Source organism: Herpailurus yagouaroundi, unplaced genomic scaffold (assembly GCF_014898765.1).
Source record: "Herpailurus yagouaroundi ecotype Mexico unplaced genomic scaffold, PumYag 28, whole genome shotgun sequence".
Lineage (NCBI taxonomy): Eukaryota > Metazoa > Chordata > Mammalia > Carnivora > Felidae > Herpailurus > Herpailurus yagouaroundi.
This window is the reverse complement of record NW_024412376.1, coordinates 30312434-30337251: the sequence shown is the minus strand read 5'-3', so window position 1 is coordinate 30337251 and position 24818 is coordinate 30312434.

Here is a 24818-nt window from a genome sequence, read left to right as displayed (position 1 = left end):
TAAGGAGTTTTCTTCCTACAAAATTCTATTTTGTTTCACAGGCAAAATATTACTAAGGCATCTCTTCTCTGCCACACACTCACTCACACACACACACACACACACACACACACACACACACACCCCTTTACATTCATTCTTTAAAAAGTTCTAATCTTATCCTAAAGGCCAATGGGTGCCTCTGGCTGATTAGGTAAAGATCTACTCATAAAGGTAACTATAAAGACTAAAGAGATGATTACCTTCATAATTATCTAAATATATCCTCCTTTATACTAGGCATTCATGGTGAACACAGAATTAGGAGGATCAAGGAAAACAATCTGGTACAGATATGAAGTTACTCATAAGATCAAGAGAAAAAAGTATGAAAAAAATAGAAATCTCAAAAAATATTTCAATGTGCCTATGAATATAGTTTACCATATATGAATTATGCTGGGTTAGCAGGCAACTTCAGTTTCTGAAGTTCAAGAGGCTTACTATGAATCTGCCATGAGTGCACAGTATTGCCTGTTTTGGTTGGCAACATTTAAATTCAAAAGTTGTTATCTGCTCAATTTTCTCAACCTCAGATTCTCCCCTGCATATCCTATACACGTTCGATCTCTTGTCCCTGATTTTGCCTGATTTAGTGAGGAGCAAGGTCTATGTAAAGAAGTTGCTCAGTCAGCACTTAGAAAAGGAAGCAAAATTTGTAGCATTGGCTCTACCGCAGATAAGCTATAAGAAAAGATTGCGGTTATTAAAATAAGATAGTGACTGTTAGATGCCTTTGCTAAGAGGTTTATTATAATAGGATATGGATCTTGTTAATTAACTCAGCAGAATGTACTAATTCTAGAAGGCCCTCTCTGGAAAATATAGAAGAGACGATTTATATGCTCTAAAGAGTGTTGCAAAATCGGCACCTTTTCATTAAAAAATGAGTAGTACCTTGTACATGCCAGGTACTCTACTGGTGGGAGGATAAAATGGGCATTTGACTGAGACACCAGGATACAACATTAAAATTCCAAAGTGAAGACCCAAGTGCAAAAGAGAATTTTAAAAGGTAATAATACCAACATGCAATTTTATAACACTTGAAATTTCTGATCTATTTTGAGGTCATAAAATTATCAAGAATATATTGAATTGAAGGTTTTGAAGACTAGGGCAATGTTTTTGGAGTAGGGGTGCAGGTGATGGTGATTAATTTCTATGCCTTCGAGGAGAGCTTGATATGTGTTTCCAGGTGTTATAGGGGAAGTAGGGACAGATGTCAGACACGTGGCTAAGCAATCTAAAGTCAGGAGACTGCCACTGTCAGCGTAAGGTAGGAGATGAATAGAGAAGGAGAGAGTTGGTGCTGCTCTTGGGATAATTCCACCCTCTTCTAATGGTGGCCCTGTGCTAGAAATGCCAGCCCTATATCAATATAAAGGCATTCTGCCCCCCCCCCCCCAAACTTTCTACCAGAAGGTGAGGGGATTCTAACAAAGAGGCACTCTTTGCAGTGACCACCAAAAAACCCAGAAGTTGAATAAGAAGTGAGCTGGAGAGGGAGCCATGAACCCATGAAATCACCTATGACAGAAAAAAATCAACTTCAAACAACATAACACTATGCCCAGAGAATAGAAAGCTAGTCAAGTTAAACCTTCTGAAAAGAATATTTTCTTTTCTCTCCCTGCACTTAAATTATAGAGCATACAGAGGATGTAACCTAAAAGCTGCATGAAGAACTCAGGAGAAAGAGATAAAACTGTTTATACCTGCTTCCCAGAAAGCTGGTATCTGCCTAAATCCAGATCTAGCTGAAAAGAGGCAGAAGATTTAACTACAAGTCATATTCCAAGTTTTTGTTATTATAGTGGACAGGGTATTTTAATCAATAAACTGAAATAATTCTCACTTAAATGAGTCTAAGATTAAGCAGAAGAGTCCTAAGTCCTACGCAGGTTTTCAGTCAGAGAAAACGAAATTTTTTCCTGAAGTTGTTTAAAGTGAGGCTAGGAAATTAAAAAAAAAAAATGTGCTGTAAAACTTGTTTATGATTACATTAGATCATACAGAAACAATGTGATGTAATCCCTGTCCTCAAGGAGTTAAGTCTGTGATACCATATATTTTTAAAAAGGCATATTTGAATAGTATACCATGGGGATACTTGGGAGGGACACTTACCAAGGCAAAGAGGGATAAGAGAAAATCTCCCAGAAAAATGCAACATTAGTTGGGTCTTGAAAGATGGGTTGGTGTGAGCTGGCAGAGGTAAAGCATGCTCTGGGTACCAGGAGAAGCACATGCATCATTATGACATATTTTTCTAGAGAAAACTTTTTCCAAAGTGTGCTACCCTTTTCTGTTCTGAGTTGGAACAAAAGTTGGAAATGAGTTGGGCCAGAGAACCAGAAAGACCCTGCAAAGGCTGTTTGTGCCTTTGAGTCTCCAAAGGGTACAGCCCTTGGCTCTTTGCTTTGTTTCCTCCACCCTCTGCTCTCACTTCTAAATTTATATTGAATGAGCAATTTCTTAAGGCAGAGAACTCCCTAACCCAAATTAGAAAGCACAGATTCTTAAGGAATTTGATGTTCAAGAAGATTCCTCTAAAAGCCATATTCTTCTCCCCACAGCAGTTCTAGGTTTTGATTTGGGGGCTGAGGAGGTGGTGTAGGGGAGATATTGAGCATTTCTGACTCAAGTGAGCTATTCTTTCTTCTTTTAATACTTTCTTATTTTGATTGGATGCATTGTTTGTGTTTATTTGAAAGTTTAAATTGGCTATTTACTTATTTCAAGGCATGTTTCTTTATTATATATATATTGTATATTCTCAAAACTGTTGAAGGAGGGAAATAATATGGATCATATGAAGGCAGATACTACCTTATACATACTATATGTTTGGGAGTCTTGAGAGGCTTCAAGAGGATATGTTAAATTGAATTAAAAAAAAAAAACAGCCAACAAAGAATCACAAATGTCATGTGAACTCACAGTGAATGAAGTTGGGAATAGTTTAAATAAACAAGTGGCTGTTTTATCTCACAGGTCATATTCTCATCCTTATCTCCTGTAACACTCAAACTCTTGAATTAGTGACAAAAAGACAACAGTGTTCTGATTTTCAATTCTAAATCTTTGAACTTGAGGAGTCATGAGGAGTAACAAAAGTTTAGGGCCAAAACTCTGCTTCTTGGTAGTACGTCTACTTTTCTCCAGCTAGATGGCTTAAGGAAAATCTTTCATCCTTTCTGGACTTTTTTTTGTCTTCTAGAAAAGTACCTTTTTAATTGCAATTTTTTTTAGAATCATAAAAGTTAATGCATTTATACTGTTAAATGCTGCACAAATGTTAGTTGGTATTATTTTGAGAATATGCTTGGTTTTAAGTCCTGGACTACCATGTGAGCTGTGGAGAGTTGGAGTTCTTTCATTTCTCACAAGCCATGCATTCTTGCGCAGGTTATTTAATCCTATGGTGCATCCAATTCTGCATGTATAAATTGAAAACAATGTTTTGTAAGGTTGTTATACATTTTAGAAAGATGATACATGTTCAGTATTTAGTTGAGTGCCTGACACTTATAGGTATTCAAATTTTAAGGCTAATTGTTTGTTAATATTGAAATAATGATAATAATTGCCCTTATTATTACCTATCCATCTAGCCTTGCTCCAATTATCTAGGGCTGGAACTGGCAATATGCCCCTGGTAGATATGTCTTGTTTCTCCTTCTAGCTAAATGGGCAGGCAGACCTATCTGGCTGGATAAAACATCCAGAGCTTTATCTCATTATTCTATTGGGGGATGGCCCCTTATTGTTCTACTTTCTGGCCTCTGTGAACAGAAGTATAATGTCAGTGTTCTCATACTTGAGTCACTAATTTTTGATAAAGAATCTAGCAGTATTCCCCGTTGGCCACAGAGACACGAGATCATTCAAAACTCAAATTGATATGAAAGTTTGATTCCTTCACTCCAAGAATGTGGTTAGAGTTCTTCTTCAGGGAATACAGTAGCAGTTATTACTTCTTTCCAAGCAGAAAAAGGCCTAAGTTGCTAAGTTTCTCTTACTCTGGGCTCCAGCCACTCTACTATCAATGGGGACATGTGGGCTACTTAGCTACATGTACGCTGTGATTCCTATGGGTATGCTTCTAACAAAACCTGAGCCAAAACCAAATGAAGATTTAGGGAAGGACCAATAATTAAACTTCTTATTTCTTCGTCATTTGTGTAGTATTTTGGATTCTCTTGATGTAAAAACAGATAAAATAAATACTGGAATTGGTCCAAATCCTGTTTTCTTTGCTGAGATGAGTGTAGGTGACTTAACTATTTCTAATGACAGACTGCTCCTAAATGTATCTCCAAAATGAAATAAAAACAAAAACAATTTTTTGTCCTTTATCAATCGACTGATTGTTTGACATATATTCAGTGATTCCTAAGAATGTGAATGTTGTTGTAGGTTCACGTTTCCTTATCTGAAATCTTTGGGGCCAGATGTGCATTTGGATTCAGAAATTTTAAGATTTTATATACTTTTTTAAAAGTTTATTTTTGGAGAGATATAGAGAGAATTAGCAATGGAGGGACAGAGAGAGGAGAGAGAATCCCAAGCAGCACAGAGCCTGATGCAAGGCTCCATCTCTGGAACTCTGAGACCATGACCTGAGCCAAAATCAAGAGTCAGACACCACCTGGTGCCCCATTGAAATTTTAAGATTTTAGAAAGACTATGAAGTGCATTTATTATATATTGCAAAACCTTGCTGGCAGGTAGTGTGGCAATACCTTGTAATTAAATATGTTTACATTTTACATTGTATAACTTTATTTTTTTCTAAATTTTTTTTTTCAACGTTTATTTATTTTTGGGACAGAGAGAGACAGAGCATGAACGGGGAAGGGGCAGAGAGAGAGGGAGACACAGAATCGGAAACAGGCTCCAGGCTCTGAGCCATCAGCCCAGAGCCTGACGCGGGGCTCGAACTCACGGACCGCGAGATCGTGACCTGGCTGAAGTCGGACGCTTAACCGACTGCGCCACCCAGGCGCCCTTACATTGTATAACTTTAAAAACACACTTAGATTTTGTAATTTCTGTATTTTGGAATTTCATATAACAGATTGTAAATCTTTTAGTTCTAACCAAGTCTTTACTCATAGAAAATACTCATAGAAAGTTTTCGTTTGTGTCCAAATTGTCCAAACATATTCTGAGCAATTGAACTCTCCCAAAGAGGGGCATTTCGTGATCCCATGGACTATTGAATTATTTCAGAATTTTTGGCCCCAGTATCATTTGTAGCCCTTTGTGCATTAGGGAAACTTTTTTTTTTTTTTTTAAATCTTAGTAAGGGTGCCAAATAAACTCTTGACTCTGACCCTCCTTTGTCTGTCTCTGTCTAGCATTCCCATTGCAGTACATAGCACCTCCATCCAGATATTCCCAATTAAGATATAAAACATTCAGGGGTATCTGGGTGGCTCAGTTAGTTAAACATCTGAGGTCATGATTGAGTCTGCATCTGGCTCTGTGCTGACAGTGTGGAGGCTTCTTGAGATTCTTTTTCTCTCTCTCTGCCTTTCCCCTGCTTTCTCTTTCTCTCTCTCTCACAAAATAAATAAATAATCATTAAAAAAAGAAATAAAACATTATTCCTTTTCACATTTTCTTCTCCTTCATTCTGTGTCAATTTAAATTCACCACCTGTTCTTTTTTTCTAATCACAAAAGTAGATCTCAAATACATCCACATAGACACTGAAGTTTTTCTTCATAAACATTGTTCACATTATGCCAATCCATTGCTTAGTATACTTTAATTCTTTTCCATTGCCCTTATATTATAAACCCAAAGTTCTTCACAAGAACTATAGTTCCTGGGCATTCTGGTCCCTGCCTATCTCTCCAATATTATCTTATACTATTCTCTTCTACTCCTTGTTATTACTGGAAAACTCGATATTATTTCTCTTTTAAGGCATTTATATATATTGTGTCCTATCCTTGAGTTCTCTTCACATCCATGTTTTTTTGTCTCCTGCTTATCCTCATTAAATTGCTATTAATTAGAGAAATTTCCCCTGAATCTAAAGTAATTCTTCACTCTTACTCTTTTCCACAGTACCCTGGTCTTACCCTTCAAACATATCATTATTTGATTATATAGTTATTTCTGTGCTTTTTGGTTAATGTCTGTCTCCCCAGTAGACAGTAAGATTCACGGGAACAGGTCCATATTTTTTGGGTCATTACTATGTGCCCACTGCTTAGCAGAGAGCCTGACATAGGGTAGGAGCTCAAAATGTTAGAGAAATGAATGCATGAATAAATGAAAAACTTAATTGATAGTGACTAACAGCTAACACTCATTATAACAGTCTCACACTCATTATCACATTTAATCTCAAATCAACCATGTGAGGTAAGCAGGACAGATATTATTAGCTCTAGGTTATAGATGAACACGCCAAACTTTAAAAGATTAAATGATTTGATTAGAATCACATAAAACTAAGAATATTGTCTCAGATTTCTGATTCTTAGCCCATCCTTTCTTATTGTTTTCCTCCAACTGCTATTTCTCTCTCAGTTGTTGAAAATGAAAATAGATTTCAAAATCATGGTAATAGATTTCAGTAGGAAGAATTGATATAATGGAGTTGTTGTTCCCATTTTTTGTTTGTTTTGTTTTCTTTTGTTTTGTTTTGTTTTGTTTTTTTTCCCAGTTGGGCTTTGCAAAATTTCAGGAGAAGGAGCTAACACAAAAGTAACTTACTTGGGGACTCAGAAACACATTGATAAAATATAAAAGAGTATACTAAGATAAACCTAACCTTACATTCAAGTATGTGTTCAAGGATGGAAAATCATGTGAAGGAATTAAAAATTATATGAAAGGATTGCCTATTATAATGGAAGCATATCTGATACTAAAAAGAGAAATGAAAACGTTTTCTTACTTACATGAGAAATCTTACCGAGGCCTTCCTTGTGGATTAGGGCATACTCTTTACATGTCATATATGCTAAAACCCTGCAGATACAATTTAAGAATATTCACTTGCTCAAAAGTAATTCTGAATGAAGACATAAACAACTGATGTTGTATTCTCAATGGGGAAAATCTATCCTAGGAGACCAATCTCCTCTTGACCTTGTTTTTCATATCTATAATGAAAGGCTTTTACTATGTTGTATGTATGCCTGATGTTAATATAATATTGTATGTCGACTAAACTTCAATTAAAATTTTAAAAAGTGAAAGGTTTGACTAGATGTTTCATAAAGTAATTCCGGTTCTTAATATTGTTTGATATGGGTTCAAGAACTGGGAGGGAGATGTTCTAATTATGAAGCCCTTAATATAAAATGGGCAAAGTAGACTGACCTATTTCTATCTCAGATCATTCTGTTTTAAAAATAGTCTCTAACAGATATGTTAAATAAAGACAAAGTTCCGTTACAGATCTTGACAATTCCACAAACCAGGTCAGGCCACCTTCACACTGCCAGATCTTCACACAGTGCTTCTCAAAGTATTAAATCAAATTCACTAGGCACCAGAAATGGGTTGAAAGTAAAAGACACAGTATGTATCAAAGGCAAAGTAGCTATTGACAAGATATTACAGTAGACTTCCAAAAATACACATTTCCTTTAAGGAGATATGGAAATTAGTTTTCTAGAAATATGTTTGTAAACTCTGACATGGGAAGACACTTGACTATAAAAAGGCTATACGCACAGAAGCAGATTGTGAAGTCATTTGTTCATGATTCATGGAGAGGAGGACAATGGTATAATGAATTAGCCAGTTAAAAGCCTAAACTCTGAAATCACAGAGATCTGGGTTTGAATCATGATGCTGGCATTTGCATTTTTTGTGGTTTTGGGAAAATACTCTTCTGTCTATGCTTCAGTCTATAAAGTTACAGAAATCTCTCTTTCTGTAAATGAGACAATACATGTAGATACTTATACCCTAAAATGTTCCTTTTTGCCATATAAGTTGTGCTTTCCTTATGAAAACTATTTCTATTTCAATACAAACTATTCATACTCCCATATTATAGCTGAAGTGAAAAAAGGGGGGAAACCTTTATTATTAAAACAGTTACCAAGAAATATTTATGTTTAACTTTGATTACTTTAAGTTGATCTGTCCAATAATTTTTTTTTTAATTTTTTTTTCAACGTTTATTTATTTTTGGGACAGAGAGAGACAGAGCATGAACGGGGGAGGGGCAGAGAGAGAGGGAGACACAGAATCGGAAACAGGCTCCAGGCTCTGAGCCATCAGCCCAGAGCCTGACGCGGGGCTCGAACTCACGGACCGCGAGATCGTGACCTGGTTGAAGTCGGATGCTTAACCGACTGCGCCACCCAGGCGCCCCGATCTGTCCAATAATTGATGATAATGCATTTTTTTGAGATAATAAGGAACTGCCTTAATTAGATAAGATCCCCCTGTCATTTTTTGGTCATTTTGTATGCTTCAGTACCATTCCTGTGCATCCATGTGAGGTGTTCTTCCCACCTGAGCACAGGCTTTCTGGAGACTGCTCTTTATTGTCACATGATTATCTTTGGCTGCAAAGCTCCCAGACTGCGAAGCAACAAATGCAGTGTGGTGACTGTCCCTAATTGTAAGCCCCACTCACTGTTTTTCCATTTTTGTTCATTGTAGGTAGTCACAGTTTTGTACTCAGCTGTAGAGCATCATGTACATTAATTGGCACTGAGGTTGCTACTGGCTACCACTTTTATTTTGGAAAAGCATTGAAGGCAAAAGCATGCAAATTCCCATCTAGGTACTTCAGTTATTTGAATTCTTTATATGCAGTTCTCTGAGAAAGCATGCACAAGCATTGGTCTTGATTATCGGGATATAATTAGAAGCTTTCTGCAGAAGAAATAATATGAGAACGAACATCTTACATCAGGCCCAAAGTGAGGTAATTTGTGAAGAGATGAATTGGGACAGGAACAGGTACGAATGCTTTCTAAACAAGTCCTACGTTTCAACTACAGACGGTCCCCGACACAACAATGATTTGATGATTTTTGGACTTTACGGTGGTGCCAAAGTGATAAGCATTCAGCAGAAACCATACTTTGAATTTTGTTCTTTTCCCAGACTAGCAGTATGTAGTATGATACTGTCACATAATGCTGGGTGGTGGCATGTGGTGGCAGCTCCCAGGCAGCCACCCGATCAGGAGGGTAAACAACCAGTACACTTAGAGCCTTCCTGTGTCCATACAATCATCCTGTTTCTCAGTTTTAGTACAGTATTCAACAAATTACAGGAGGTGGTCCACACTTGATTATAAAATAGGCTTTGTGTTGGATTATTTTGCCCAACTGTGGGCTAAGGTAAGCGTTCTGAGCACATTCAAGGTAGGTTAGTCTAAGATATGATATTCATTAGCATAAGTGTTTTGAATGCATTTTTTCACAAGATATTTTCAACTTAAAATGGATTTATCAAGGTATAACTGCATTTTAAGTTGATGAAGATCTGTAACTTGCAGTGAAAAACAAAGGAAGGTGGGCTGATTTAGCACTTTTTGGGAAATGTTAATATCATGACCAAGAATTTGACTAGATAGTTTAGGAAATCTTAACAGGACATTTATGGCTTGGAGGCTATAAATTGGATAACTAATTTTGGGAGTAATCTGTAAGTGAAAGGACATGTGCCAGAAAAACTGGATCCTACTACTGGTTACATCACATTCTTAACATTGAAGGCCCTCTGGCTGTCAGGTTTCCCTAGTAGGTATCATGCAACTCAAGGTCTGGAAATTTCTCAAATGGTCTAAGTGATTTCTTAGACTCCTTTTCAAATACTCACAATATATGTGGGCATATTAAAAAAAATTAGGACAGTGACTGCAGAAAGAATCCTTTTTTAAAAAACTAAAAAAAAAAGTTTATTTATTTTGAGAGACAGAGAGAGAGAGAGAGAGAGAGAGAGAGAGAGCGCTAGCAGGGGAGGGACAGAGAGTGAGGGTGAGAGAGAGAATCCCAAGCAGGCTCTGCAACACCAGTAGAGAGCCTGATATGGGGCTTGAACTCATGATCTGTGAGATCATGACCTGAGCTGAAATCAAGAGTCACATGCTGAACCAACTGAGCCACCCAGGCATCCCAGAAAGAATCCTTTTCAATTTTGTTTAACCCAGCATTTCCAAAATTTGTCTGGACATGGAACCTTACTGTTAGGGGTAATGATATCTATTAAAATCAAGAACACACATACAAGGAGTGCTGGGTTAAGTATTGGCTGCAGAAGGGAATTCTTAAGTTGCTCATACATAACTGGGTAGTTAACACTTAAGACCAATCAAGTTTACAGTAGTAACACACTTAAGAATATATCATTATGAATTAATTTTCAGATTACAGGGTTTCTCATATTCCAAAGGATCATGGAATGAGGATAATAATAATTATACTAATAACTATTATTTTTGGAAAGCTACTAGGTATCTGATATTATGCAAGCTATTAAACATGTGTAGATTTATTTAAACATCATAACAAGCCCATAAGGCATACAGATATTATCTCTAACTTCAAATAAGAAAAGAGACTTAAAAATATTAAGCAACTTTAAAAAATATACAATTAATTACAGTAGATCTGAGGTGCAGATCCATGTTTCTGCCTCTTAATTAGGAAAGAAGATAGAAGGAGGAGAGAAGAATCTGCAAGAGGAAAACCACATTTACTGAGGTTTCTGTGCAGGTAAGGAGTGTGGCTAAGGTGAAAGAACAATGGATTCCTAGAAAAATTGGTCTACTGAAGCATGGGACACACAAAATTTAACATCTGCAATGTATGTCTCTGAGAAATCGGGATTTTCTTTGCGATTCTTTCCTCTATCCAGAAAAAGAAAACATATCCTGTGCTTTTTCAAAAACTATTATAACTCTAAGGGATTTAGAAGAAGTTAAATTCATCATGAAAATGGCAATTCATTAGGTGTGGATTTTTGGAAGGTGATGTTGAGAATGAGTCTGAGGTTGTGTCTTGGCTCTGTGATAAAGTGTTGTGGAATAGGTTGGTAATGTCTGCCAGGGAATGGGTAATAGCATTGAAAGTTCTGATTCAGCCTTAGAGGTCATTCCTGTAGTTCAAACCAGCATTTACACCAGAAAAAACTGAGGCAAAGGAAGGCAAAGTAAATTTGTTATACAACAAATAAAGGTCAAGAACATAGACAAACATTGACTCTTTTGTTTCCGAGGTCAATGAACTTTGTCTTGACCAAAATTACTCTTTTTGATATTTTTCAGTGTAGAGAAAAGCAATTATTTTCTCAAAGAGTTCAAGTAAAACAAAGAGTTCAAAGTGAAGCCAATAAAATTTCATAAATTAAGAATTTCTTTTACATAATTATCAATTTTGGATTCTTCATTCTTGTTAGAGATAAAAAGGGGACAATGAATGGTTCGTATTACTTCTGAATGGTCCTTAATCCTTGGTAAACTAGTATTGTTTGGAAAGCTTAGAAAACCCAAGCTACCAAAGAAAGTATTGAAATGTCATCTAACTAAACAAAAACAAAATAAAGCCCAATCCCTGTGTTTTGGTGTTTTCCCAATATTTTTATTTATTCTTTTCTTCCAAACATAATTATTCATAGGTAGCAAAATATTTTGAGTTTTAATTAATAGAGAAATTTGAATAGTTCATTTTACAAAAAAAATGAAATATATACAGAATACTCTTAGTTGTTTAACGGTTTCTTGGTCAATCTATTGTTACTTCCTTCTCATGTGACATCATGACATCTTTCTCTTCAAGTCATTTGAACAGATTTTTCTAAGGGAATTTTTCAAAAATATATTTTCTTAATATTCAGTAATCAAGTGTTCAAGAGTACACTTATCTTGATGAGCATTAAATAATGTATAGAATTGTTGAATCATTATTTTGTGCACCTGAAACTATTTTAACACTGTGTGTTAATTACACTTCAATAGAAAAATCACACTAAAAAATATTGTTCTATTATTGTAACCCTATTACATGGTGTTCCATTGTCTAGCACTGCCAAGAGAACTTTCCATAATGATCGTGATGTTCTCTGTGCTGTCCAGTATGGTAGTCACTAGGCATGCATGGTCACCAAGCACTTGAAATGTGGCAAGAACAACTAAATTAAAATTAAAACTTTAAGTTAAATAGAGCTGGTTTTGGATGTAAGGAACTTGGAAGCCGCCACTTCTTTGTAACAATCAGTCAAAAGTGGGACAGACAAAAAAATCAATAACTCCTCTAGGATCCATAAGAGTGGTGCAGACACAGGAGAAACACTGCCCTCAAGATTGGAGAGACAAACAGACAAATCCAGAGAATAACAACTTATCTGAGGTGAGATAACAAGTTGAAACCTCTGTGGAAACCAGCGCTGGGGTAGAAAAACCTAAACTATAATGAATAAATTGCTGGAGGCTCAGTGTATACAACTCTGAGAGTTAAAAACTCAAGGGGACTCAGTCAGAAAGGGGCCTGCACAATTTTGTGAGATTTTCCTCTAGGAGCTTGACCAGGCTCCCACAGTAAATATTGGAGAAAAATCCACTCTTGCTTCAAGAAGGGTGATGGTAAAACCTTGGTTTGTGAGCATAATTCATTCTGGAAACAAGCTTGTAATCCAAAGAACTCATATATCAAAGGGAATTTCAAGAACCGTTGCCTCAGTTGTGATCATGTGACATTCGGCATCACATACTACTCGTATTGCAAGACATCACTCGTTTATCAAGTTAAAATTTATTAGAAATGTTTTCATCTTGCAGAATACTCGCAGAACAACTTACTCGCAATAAAAGGTTTTACTGTTTTGAAATACATTAGCGCCGGGGCGCCTGGGTGGCGCAGTCGGTTAAGCGTCTGACTTCAGCCAGGTCACGATCTCGCGGTCCGTGAGTTCGAGCCCCGCGTCGGGCTCTGGGCTGATGGTTCAGAGCCTGGAGCCTGTTTCCGATTCTGTGTCTTCCTCTCTCTCTGCCCCTCCCCCGTTCATGCTCTGTCTCTCTCTGTCCCAAAAATAAATAAACGTTGAAAAAAAAATAAAAAAAAAAAAAGAAATACATTAGAGCCCTGTGTTCTTCTGAACAAGGCCTGCCCTCAGGAAAAACTAGTTAATCAGAGTCTAACCTCCTGGGGTGTTTTCAGAATCTAACTGACCAAGGGAGTAGGGGGAGAAAGGAAATACCCAACTCTAGTCATGTCTAGCCTTCCATGCGGGAGAAGGGAAATACCTGCCTCCAGCCAACTCTAGATATCTTCCCCTAGCAAGTTGGGGAGTGGAAAAATATTAAAAATAAAATCTGTGAGGGTCACAATCCAGAGGTATAGGTCCACTAAAAGACAGAAACCTAGTAAAATAACTATAAAATGCTTCCCCTTCTATACCTCACCACCACGTTACTAAAGGCCTATTTACAAAGGTTCTTTTAACCTAGTGTATCATGATCTATCTATTGAGAAGAAAATTGCAAGCATAACAACAGGCAAAAAACAATTTGAAGAGAGAGAGCAAGCATTATAGGACCACCCATGGCAAAGATACTAGAATGATCAGACTGGGAATTTAAAACAACTATGATTAAGATGCTTTAAGGGCGCTAGTGGATAAAGTAGACAGCATGCAAGATTAGATGGCCATGTAAGCAGAGATATGGAAATCCTAAAAGGGAACCAGAAAAGAAATTGCAGGGTTAAAAATCACTGTAATAGAAATGAAGAATGTTGTTGATGAGTTGACTAGTAGACTGGCTATGGCTGAGGAAAAAAAAAAAAAATCACTGAGCTTGGGAATACATCAATAGAAACCTCCAAAAGTGACAAAAAAAAAAAAAAAAAAGAACAAAGATAGGGAAAACAGCAGAGCAGAATATCTAAGAATTATGGTTCAACTGTAAAAGGAGTAACATGTGTAATGGGATTACCAGGAGAAGAAAGAGAGAAGTAATGAGAGAAATAATTTGAGACAATGATAGAGAATTTCCCTAAATTCATGTAAGACACCAAACCACAGATTCAGAAAGCTCAGAGAACACCAAACAGGATAAATGCCCAAAACAAAAACAAACAAACAAACAAACAAAAAACCCCACCACTAAGAAAAAACAAAAACACACAAAAAACTATACCTGGGCATATAGTTTTCAAAATATAGAAAGCCAAAGATAAAGAAAAAATCCTGAAAGAAGCCAAAGGGAGAAAACAACCTTACCAATGGAGTAATAAAGATAAAATTTACATGTAATTTCTCAGAAACCATGTAAGCAAGAAGAGAGTGGAGTAAAATACATAAAGATGGAGAGAAAAGTAACCTAGCAACTGAGAATTCTATGTACTGCAAAATTATCTTTCAAAAGTGACAAATAAAAATTGAAGGAATTTGTTGCTAATACACTTACTTTGCAAGATGTGTTAAAAATTCTCTAGAGAAAAAAAATAATACAGGTCAGAAACTCAGATTCTAAATAAAGAAAAGAGCATAAAAGGAAGATTCAATGAAGATGAAATAACTTTATTTTTCTTATTCTTAATTCACCTAACAGTTTGTTTAAAATAATAATTGGAACAGGCATCAATTATGTATGCTTATATCTGCTATATATTTCTATCATACACACACACACACACACACACACACACACATATATATCTTTTCAATGTACATATGCTTATGTTTGTTTATATATAAGTGAGATAAATCATAACAATGAAGGACTGGAGGGAGAAATTAGAATTATTTTGTTATTACAAGGTACTCATACTACCCATGAAGTATTATAGTGTTATTTGTTGTTGTTTTTTTTTTTTAACGTTTATTTATTTTTGAGACAGAGAGAGACAGAGTGTGAACAGGGGAGGGGCAGAGAGAGAGGGAGACACAGAATCCGAAACAGGCTCCAGGCTCCGAGCTGTCAGCACAGAGCCTGACGCGGGGCTCGAACTCACAGACCGTGAGATCATGACCTGAGCCGAAGTCAGACGCTTAACCGACCGAGCTACCCAGGCACCCCTTATAGTGTTATTTGAAAGTAAATTTGGATTAGCTGTTGGTGTATATTGCAAATGCTAGGGCAACCATTAAAAAAAAAAAAAGTTAAAGAAAAAAAATGTATAGCCAAATGCTAAGAGAACATGGAATCATAATAATGCTCAATGAAAATCACAAAAGGTAAAAAAAGGTGGAAAAAATAGGAACAAAGAACAAGCGTGATAAATACAAAACAGTAATGAATAAGGTGGATATTAATCCATCTCTATCATAATCGTTTTGAACGCCAGTGATCTAAATGTACCAATTAAAAGACAGAGAAAGTCAGAAAGGATCAAAAATCATGACCCAACTATATGTTGTCTACAAGAAACCCACTTTAAATATAAAAACACAGATAGATTAAAAGTAAATTAATGAAGGAAAATATATCATGTTAACATTAATTAAAACAAAGCAGGAGTAGCTGTATTACTTTCAGACTGAGCAGACTTCAAAGTAAAAAAAAGTAGTCAGGAATAAACAAGGGCATTACTTATGAATAAAGTGGGAAATTTTCCAAGAAAACATAATAATCATTGACATGTGTATGCCTAAGGAAAGAGTATCAAATTATGTGAGGCAAACACTAATAGAATTGCAAAGAGAAATAGATGATTCCACCATCATAGTTGGAGACTTCAGTACCCCTCTATCAGACATCAAAAGATCCAGCAGTTAGAAAATCAGTAGGGACATGGTGGAATTCAACATCATTGATGAACTACATATAATTGACATTTATTTTTTTTTTTAATTTTTTTTTCAACGTTTATTTATTTTTGGGACAGAGAGAGACAGAGCATGAACGGGCGAGGGGCAGAGAGAGAGGGAGACACAGAATTGGAAACAGGCTCCAGGCTCTGAGCCATCAGCCCAGAGCCCGACGCGGGGCTCGAACTCACGGAACGCGAGATCGTGACCTGGCTGAAGTCGGACGCTTAACCAACTGCGCCACCCAGGCGCCCCATAATTGACATTTAAACACTAATTCATTTAACATCAACAGAATACACATTCTTCTCAAGTTCACATAGAATATTCTCTAAGATAGACCACATTCCAGGCCATAACACATACCCTAACAAGCTTAAAAAAATAGAAGTCATACAATATTTGCTCTCAGACCACAATGAAATTAAACTAGAAATTAAGAGCTGGATGTTAATTGGAAAATCCCAAAATACATGGAGATTAAACAATTTACTTCTAAATAACACATGGATCACAGAAGAAATCTCAAGAGAAATTTAAAACTATTTTGAACTAAATGAAAACACATCTTATCAAAATCTGTGGGATGTAGCCAAAGCAGGGAGTGCTTAGAAGGAATTTATAGCATTGAATGAATATTTTAGACAAGAAGAAAGATCTAAAATCAATAATCTAAATTTCTACTTCAGAGAACTAGAGAAAGAGCAAATTAAATCTAAAATAACAGAAGAAAAAAATAATAAGAATTGGAGCAGAAATGAATGAAGTTGAAAATTGGAAATCAATAAAGAAAATAAAACCAAAAGCTGATTCTTTGAAAATATTAATAAAATTGATAAACCTGTGTAGCAAGGATAACTAAGAAAATAAGAGAGAGAACATAAATTCCTAATATCAGAAGCAAAAGGAGGGACATTACTACAGATCCCAAGGGAATTAAAAGGGTAATAAAGGAATACTACAAACAATTCTATGCCCACAAATTTGATAACCTAGGTGAAATGAAACAATTCTTTGAAAGACACAATTTGCTGAAACTCTTACAAGAAGAAATAGATAATCTGCAAAGGCCTATTTCTATTAAAGAAATTTAATCAATAATAACTTTCCAAAACAGAAAGAACCAAACCCAGGCCCAGAATTCACTGGTGAATTCTACCAAATATTTAAGGAAGAAGTGATACCAATTTTGTATAATCTCTTTAGGAGTCTACTTCCTAACTCATTTTATGAAGCCAGCATTACCCTAACCAGAACCAAGCAAAGAAGTTATAAGAGAAGAAAACTACAGATTGTTATCTCTTGTGGACACAGATATAAAAATCCTCAATAAAATGTTAGCAAATAGTACCCACCAATATATAAAGAAAATTAGACATCATAACCAAGTGGGATTTATACCACACTTGCAAGACTAGTGTGGTATTGTGAGAGAACAGACAAATAAATCAGTGGAACATAACTGGGAGCCTAGAAATAGACCCACATTAATAGAGACAACTCATGTTTGAAAAAAGCGCAAGGCAATACAATGGAACAAAGATAATTTCTCTAAAAAATGGTGCTGCAACAATTGGACATCCAATGCAAAATATACAAAGATATCTTACAACTCCATAATAAAAAAAAACAACTACCTGGGGGCGCCTGGGTGGCGCAGTCGGTTAAGCGTCCGACTTCAGCCAGGTCATGATCTCGCGGTCCGTGAGTTCGAGCCCCGCGTCGGGCTCTGGGCTGATGGCTCAGAGCCTGGAGCCTGTTTCCGATTCTGTGTCTCCCTCTCTCTCTGCCCCTCCCCCGTTCATGCTCTGTCTCTCTCTGTCCCAAAAATAAATAAACATTGAAAAAAAAAAAAAAAACACAACTACCTGGATAAAAAAGGTGAAAGACCTTAGCAGACACCTCACCAAAGACGTATAGATAACAAATAAACATGTGAAAAGAAACTCCCCATGACATGTCATTAGGGAAATGCAATTTAAAACAACAATAAAATAGCACTACATACCTATTAAAATGGCCAAAATCTGGAACACTGATAACAGCAAATGGTGGTTAGGATGTGGAACAAGAGGAACTCTTTTACGTTATTGGTGGGAATGCAAAGTGATTACTTTGGAAGACAGGTTGGTCTCTCACAAAACCAAACATACTCTTATGATGAAATCCAGAAATTTATGCTCCTTGATATTTACTCAAAGGGTTTGAATATGTCCACACAAAATCCCATACAATATCCACGTAGCAGCTTTATTGAATTGCTGAAACTTGGAAGCAACCAAGATGTCCTTCAGTAGGGTGAATGTATAAACAAAATGTACATCCTGACAATGGAAAATATTATTGAGCATTAAAAATAAGTGAGCTATCTAGGAAGAAAAAGAAGTGGAAGAAAGTTAAATGTATATAACTAAATGAAATGAATCCATCTAAAAAGGCTACATATTATATGATTCCAATTATGTAACATTCTGGAAAAGGATAGACTATTGAGATAGTAAAAAGTTCAGTATTCATTAGGAGTTAGAGGAAGGGGGATTAATAGGCAGAGCATAGTAGAAAGTGAAAATACTCTTTATAATATTGTAATCATAGATACATGTCATTCATTATCCACTTGTCCAAACCCATAGAATTTACAGCAAGAGTGAATCCTGATGTAAACTATGGACTTTGTGATTATGATGTATTGATGTAGGTTCATCAATTATGACGAATATACAACTCTGGTAAGTGATGCTGAATATGGGGTGGGGATATGTTTATTTGAAGGCAAGGGTGTATGGAAAATTACTGTACTTTGCTCTCAACTTTGTGAATCTAAACAAACAAATGAAGTGTCACCTGGGTGACTCGGTTGAGCATCCAACTTCAGCTCAGGTCACAATCTTGCTGGTGTGACTTCGAGCTGTGCATCAGTCTCTGTGCTGACAGCTCAGAACCTGGAGCCTGCTTTGGATTTTGTGTCTCCCTCTTATTCTCCCCCTCCCCTGCTCATGTTCTGTCTCTCTCTTTCTCAAAAATAAACGTTAAAAAATTAAAAAAAAATGAAATCTTAAAAATGTGAATAGGCACTTATAGCTAATAGCTACTGTATTGAACAACACATGTCTAACAGATATTAGAAGGTGACTTTCCCAGTCACCAATTCTTTATTCACAACCTGAGGCTTCTATTCTTTTTTATTTTATTTTTTTCAAGGTTTGGAAATCCCTGCTCACATTTTAGTCATTTAAATTAAATATTCTTGGGGTGCCTGGGTGGCGCAGTCGGTTAAGCGTCCGACTTCAGCCAGGTCACGATCTCGCGGTCCGTGAGTTCGAGCCCCGCGTCGGGCTCTGGGCTGATGGCTCAGAGCCTGGAGCCTGTTTCCGATTGTGTCTCCCTCTCTCTCTCTGCCCCTCCCCCGTTCATGCTCTGTCTCTCTCTGTCCCAAAAATAAATAAACGTTGAAAAAAAAATTTAAAAATTAAATATTCTTTAATACACTTTCCCTGTGCAGCAGCAAGATCCATTAGCCTTCTTTCTAATCCAAGCCTCATATGACTACATCTGTGGATCTGCCCTTTTGGCTCTTATGATATTAATTTACATCATTTAAACAAGATAGTTTCCTTACCTTTTATTTATTTAATTTTTATTCCTGAGCCCTGTCTTGACTATAAGGGACATACAGGTTTGAAAGACTGTCTAATTTATGGGGTTATGAAGCCATAAGTAATCGCATGTGTTTTTTTGTGTTGTTGTTTATGGTAATGAAGACACTGCTATGGGGACAACACTTTTCTTATAATTCAAGAAAGAAAAAAAGCCCTTGATAACCTTTTTCATAAATGAGATTAGACAAATTATTGGTTGCCTTGCAATAATATGACTTTTTCCTAAATTATATAGAAATGCATCTGTTGAGTGGTGAAAGGAAATTAAAACAGGCTGTAAATGTCAATCCATTTCTCCAGGACAGTATCCTGTGCCTTGTTATGTTTTAGTGATTTTTACTACTAATTACAATCACTAACATCTTTCCTGGGCTTATAAAATAGTTGAATCATTGGAGTAGTTAAAAACACTAGAGATACCATCTGAGTTGGAAATTTAATGATAAGGGAGAAAAAAGAGAAACAAGTGATAGAAAATAAAAGAATAATTAAAAGGGTAAATGCAGATGAAACAGTTTAAAAGGCAATGTGTAGAGAGTTCAGTTAAACAGATTTTCACCTGACAGTGAAAGCAAAGAAAAATAATGAACTTGTAGCTCCCTACCACTCTTTCCACAGTATAGTATCTCTTTCCTTGTAGTAACTGTGGTTTATGTTTTAATTTATAATATGCTATTAAAAGTCATTAAATTACACATCCGCATAGTGGGTTTATACCAGAAGTGGATAAACTTTCCATTTCAGCTACTGGAAGCAAGTTCCAAAATACAAATAATGTATTTTATGAAAATGAATAAAAATAGGCACTTTTTATAGATAGGAATGATTTAATGAGCAAAATATTTCTAATTTTAAATATCTGTATTTTGCATGCTAAAGATACTTTCTCAATATTTTGTCACTGCAATTCTTCCAATAATTGGATGGCATATTTCAAGGCATCAGTCTTATAGAGGAATGTGACATTTATTAATTCATTTGTAAAATAAGAATATATCAAGACCCACTATATGTCAGTTCCTGTGCTGGTTGTCTGAGACACGGAGAGTAAGTCATGGCACCTGCCACCAAGATGCTCATAGTCTCCCTGAAGTTTCTTGAAATAGGCCATCAGGGAGCCGATAGGATTATGGAAAAGATGCTATTCAACAGTAGAGGAGAGGCAAAAGTTTGGGGAATTAGGGAAAGTTTACCATAGAAAATGATATCTGAGATAAGTTTTTTTAACTTTATGTTCAGAGAGGTGAGGGGAGCGCACACACTTGTGCACATTAGGGAGGGGCAGAGAGAGAGAGGTAGAGGGAGTGAATCCTGAGCAAACTCCACATTGTCAGTGCAGAGCCTAACATGGGGCCCACAAACCATGAGATTATGACCTCAGCCTAAGCCAAGAGTTGAATGCCTAACTGCCTGAGCCACCCAGGTGTCCCAAGAAAGAACACTTTAAGTAGAAGCTCATAAAAGGCATGAGCTTACAAATTCAAGACACTTCAAAAATTTCAGTATTGCAAGAATTAATGGCTTATGTGGATTTGGATAAGTAATAAGCTTAGGGCATCCAGATCTTGAAAAGTCTTGTATGGCATATTAAGTTTTATTATTTTCCTATATGTTACAGGGAAGTAGAATTTAAAAAATCTATTCTCTTTGTTGTCAGAAGAGGTCTTTTAAAATATGTAGCTTGGAAAGTAATATTTTCTTTCTAAATTAAAGGTGCTTCACCTTTTGGTATTTCATTATTTGTTAGATCATCATTTGGTCAATAGAGACCATGTTCCAAGTGATATATAATCATAAAATCCACTCTTCCCTCTCAATTTTGAGGTCAAATACAAAGAGAAATAGTGGTTTTATTTATCAACAAATAAATAATGATAATAATTCTGTTTCCATGAACATTAATCAGATCTGCCCTAAACAACTAAACTTCTCTTTAGGTTTAATCATTGTTTAGATCTAAACTCCAGCTAGATCCTATACACTCATATATTTACTGCTGCCTCTCTAACCCAGGAAAGACTTCATCTAGATTTAAATCAATTGATCTAAATCTCCAAAGAAGTACAGTTAAATGAAACTAAACAGTTTAAAAAGTAAGATAAATGTAACCACGCAAATCATCTCTGCTTTCCCACTCCATTTCCTGATAAGCAATGCAGATAATCGAAATAGAATGGAAGATGTCTTGGATCAATTAACATGGTACAGTTGAATACATTTATACACTGAATACACAGATGTTCCTCTGTGGCTTAACCTTCATTTTTTAGAAAACTAATTTGATGTAGAAAGTCTCATATTTTAAATGTTAAAAAGGCAACATAAAATTTGATTTTTAAAATGAGAACATATTTGAAAAGTATTATTTTGAAATTTTCACAGAAGGATGTTGCTTTAGTTTAATTTTTAAATATACAGTTTAAATTAACTTTCTCAGTATTTCTTACAGTATTTTATTAGTAAGTGTAGCAATTTCTTTTGCATAGGCTCTTCATTTAATGCAAATTAAAATACATAGTTACTGGGAAAATATATTTCTTTTATAATGTGTAATGTTGGTTAGATTCAGAAAATGTGCAGTTATGAAATATACATTTGAATTTCAGGTCAAGTTTACACACATAACTAATTTTATACTTATAAAAAAGAAGTATCATATGGACTTAGATCTAGGTAAATTATAAAACTCATATGAATTTATAACTTAAAAAAATAATATTAGGTTCCTTTGAGAACAATAAAATAAGCACCCTAAGGGAATATACTGGAAAGCTATGAAGATCAAGACTTGGCAATGATAAGTATGAGGAAGTTCTAAAAGCTCTCATAGAAATATTAACAAGAGTTCCATGGATTACTGCTCCATTGTGGTAAAGTAACCAGTCCCAAATTTTCTATGTTTCCCTAAGTGACTCTTGGCTGCTGCATACTCCTGGTATATCTGCATTAATCCAGCTCCCTTAGGAAAAATAGCATTTATTGAATGGATATTAAGGAGTCATGGAATTGGCTGGAGGCTTAAAACTACATTAGGAAAATAGGAGCTGTGGAAGTTTGAGAAGGCCATGCTTAACAATCCACAATTATGTTTGTCCTTTGGAAACATTTTTATCCAAATCCTGACACAGTGATCAATATGACCTCTAGCCTCAAATACAACACTGTGATGATTCAAGGTTCAAAGTCCACTAAAAGTATTTGGTAAGCCTCTTCCATGGTTGTACAAGAGCAGGGAAAACTATTACTTTGGCTTTTATGATGAGAGGTGGGTACAACCCTGCAAGATGATACACAAAAATGGGTCCCCCAGACTCAGTTAAGCATGAAATTTCATCTCATGGTTTGTGAGTTCAAGCCCCACGTCAGGCTGTATGCTGAGAGCTGATTTGGAGCCTGCTTGAGATTTTGTGTCTCCCTCTCTCTGTGCCCTCCCTCACTCATGCTCTGATTCTCCATCAAAAATAAACAAACACTAAAAAAAAATGGGTCCCTCAAAGAAAGAGAGAATGGCACTAATGGGGGGGGGGTATTGAGACTGAATATTTTATAAACAACAAATGTTTACCACATAAATCTATCTTCTTGTTCTTTGTCCCTGGGATACATGTCCTATATATTGAATTGTGTGTGTGTGTAGATGTGTGTGTGTGTGTGTGTGTGTGTGTGTGTGTGTGTGTGTGTGATGATGGCTATGGTATATGTAATTTTCATTTCATGGTTACTTGAGGAGTATACTGATTCTAAACTAATATATGTTAATGGAAAAAAGGAGCTACATATATCAATGATCAATCCTCTGAAATTTGGTATTTTCCTCTTCTGACATATATTTTCCTATCTTAATTCATTATTTTAATTTCCTCTTTAGATTATCTTAATTTGTAAATTCATCTTATTCCTAAATTTCCCCTGGCTCCTCCCTTTTGTCACCACCTAAAATTTTTTCCTCTGTGGGCATCTGGGCTGATATAACTGTCTTATATTAGACTATGAAAGAAGCAGGCCCTTATACAAGGATTTGCCTCTTTGGGAGGTGATTTCAGAACACTTCATTAGGGAGTACAGAAGTGAGGCAGGGAAGAGAATGTCTTCAATAAAGAGTGTGCAATCAAGCAAGTAACCATGGTAGGTTATTGGAGTTTGATCTCACTGGGGAAATCTAACAGGTAAGGTAGAATGCAAACAATAATATAATTCCAGATGAAGAGGTGGGAGCAGAGTTATTTTGTGTTCCAATTTTTAAGTCATTGGTTTAGATTCTCCCAGGCTCCTCTGCTTTGTGTGCAGGTGGGCAAAATGAGCCCCTGGAAAGCAAAATAATAATAATAATAATAATAATAATAATAATAATAATAATAATAAGACAGAGAAATACAGTGATAGAAGTTGGGATTTAGCCAATGTGAAATTAAAAGGTAAGGATGAAGGATTATGGATGGAACACTAATGGCATCTACTACAGTTTAACAGAACCTTACTAGTTGCCTTATTAGTTATACTCAGATTGAAATGGGATTCCCAGTCAAGCACTGGAATAGTCAGTAATTATTATGTTTTTAAATATAATTTATTGTCAAAATGGCTTAAATACAACACCCAGTGCTCATCTCAACAATGCTTATCACGCATTTTCCCCTCTCCCCCAACCCCCATCAACCCTCATCTTGTTCTTTGTATTTAAGAGTCTCTTATGGTTTGCCTCCTTCTCTCTCTGTAACGATTTCACCCTTCCCTCCCCCCATGATCTTCTGTTCAGTTTCTCAAGATCCACATATGAGTGAAAACGTATGATATGTCTTTCTCTGACTGACTTATTTCACTTAGCATAATACCCTCCAGTTCCATCCATGTTGCTGCAAATGGCATGATTTCATTCTTTCTCATTGCCAAGTAGTATTTCATTGTATATATAAACCACATCTTCTTTATCTATTCATCAGTTGATGGACATTTAGGCTCTTTCTGTAATTTCACTATTGTTGAAAGCACTGCTATAAACATTGGGGTAATTGTGCCCCTATGCATCAGCTCTTCTGTATCCCTTGGGTAAATTCCTAGTAGCGCTATTGCTGGGCTATAGGGTAGTTCTATTCTGAATTTTTTGAGGAAACTCCACATTGTCTTCCAGAGCAGCGTCACCAGTTTGCATTCCTACCAACAGTGCAAGAAGGTTCCCGTTTCTCCACATCCTTGCCATAATCTATAGTTTCTTGACTTGTTCATTTTAGCCACTCTGACTGCTGTGAGGTGGTATCTCAGTGTGGCTTTGATTTGAATTTCCCTGATGATGAGTGACATTGGAGAATCGTTTCATGTGTCTGTTTGCTATCTGGATGTCTTCTTTAGAAAAGTGTCTAATCATGTCTTCTGCAC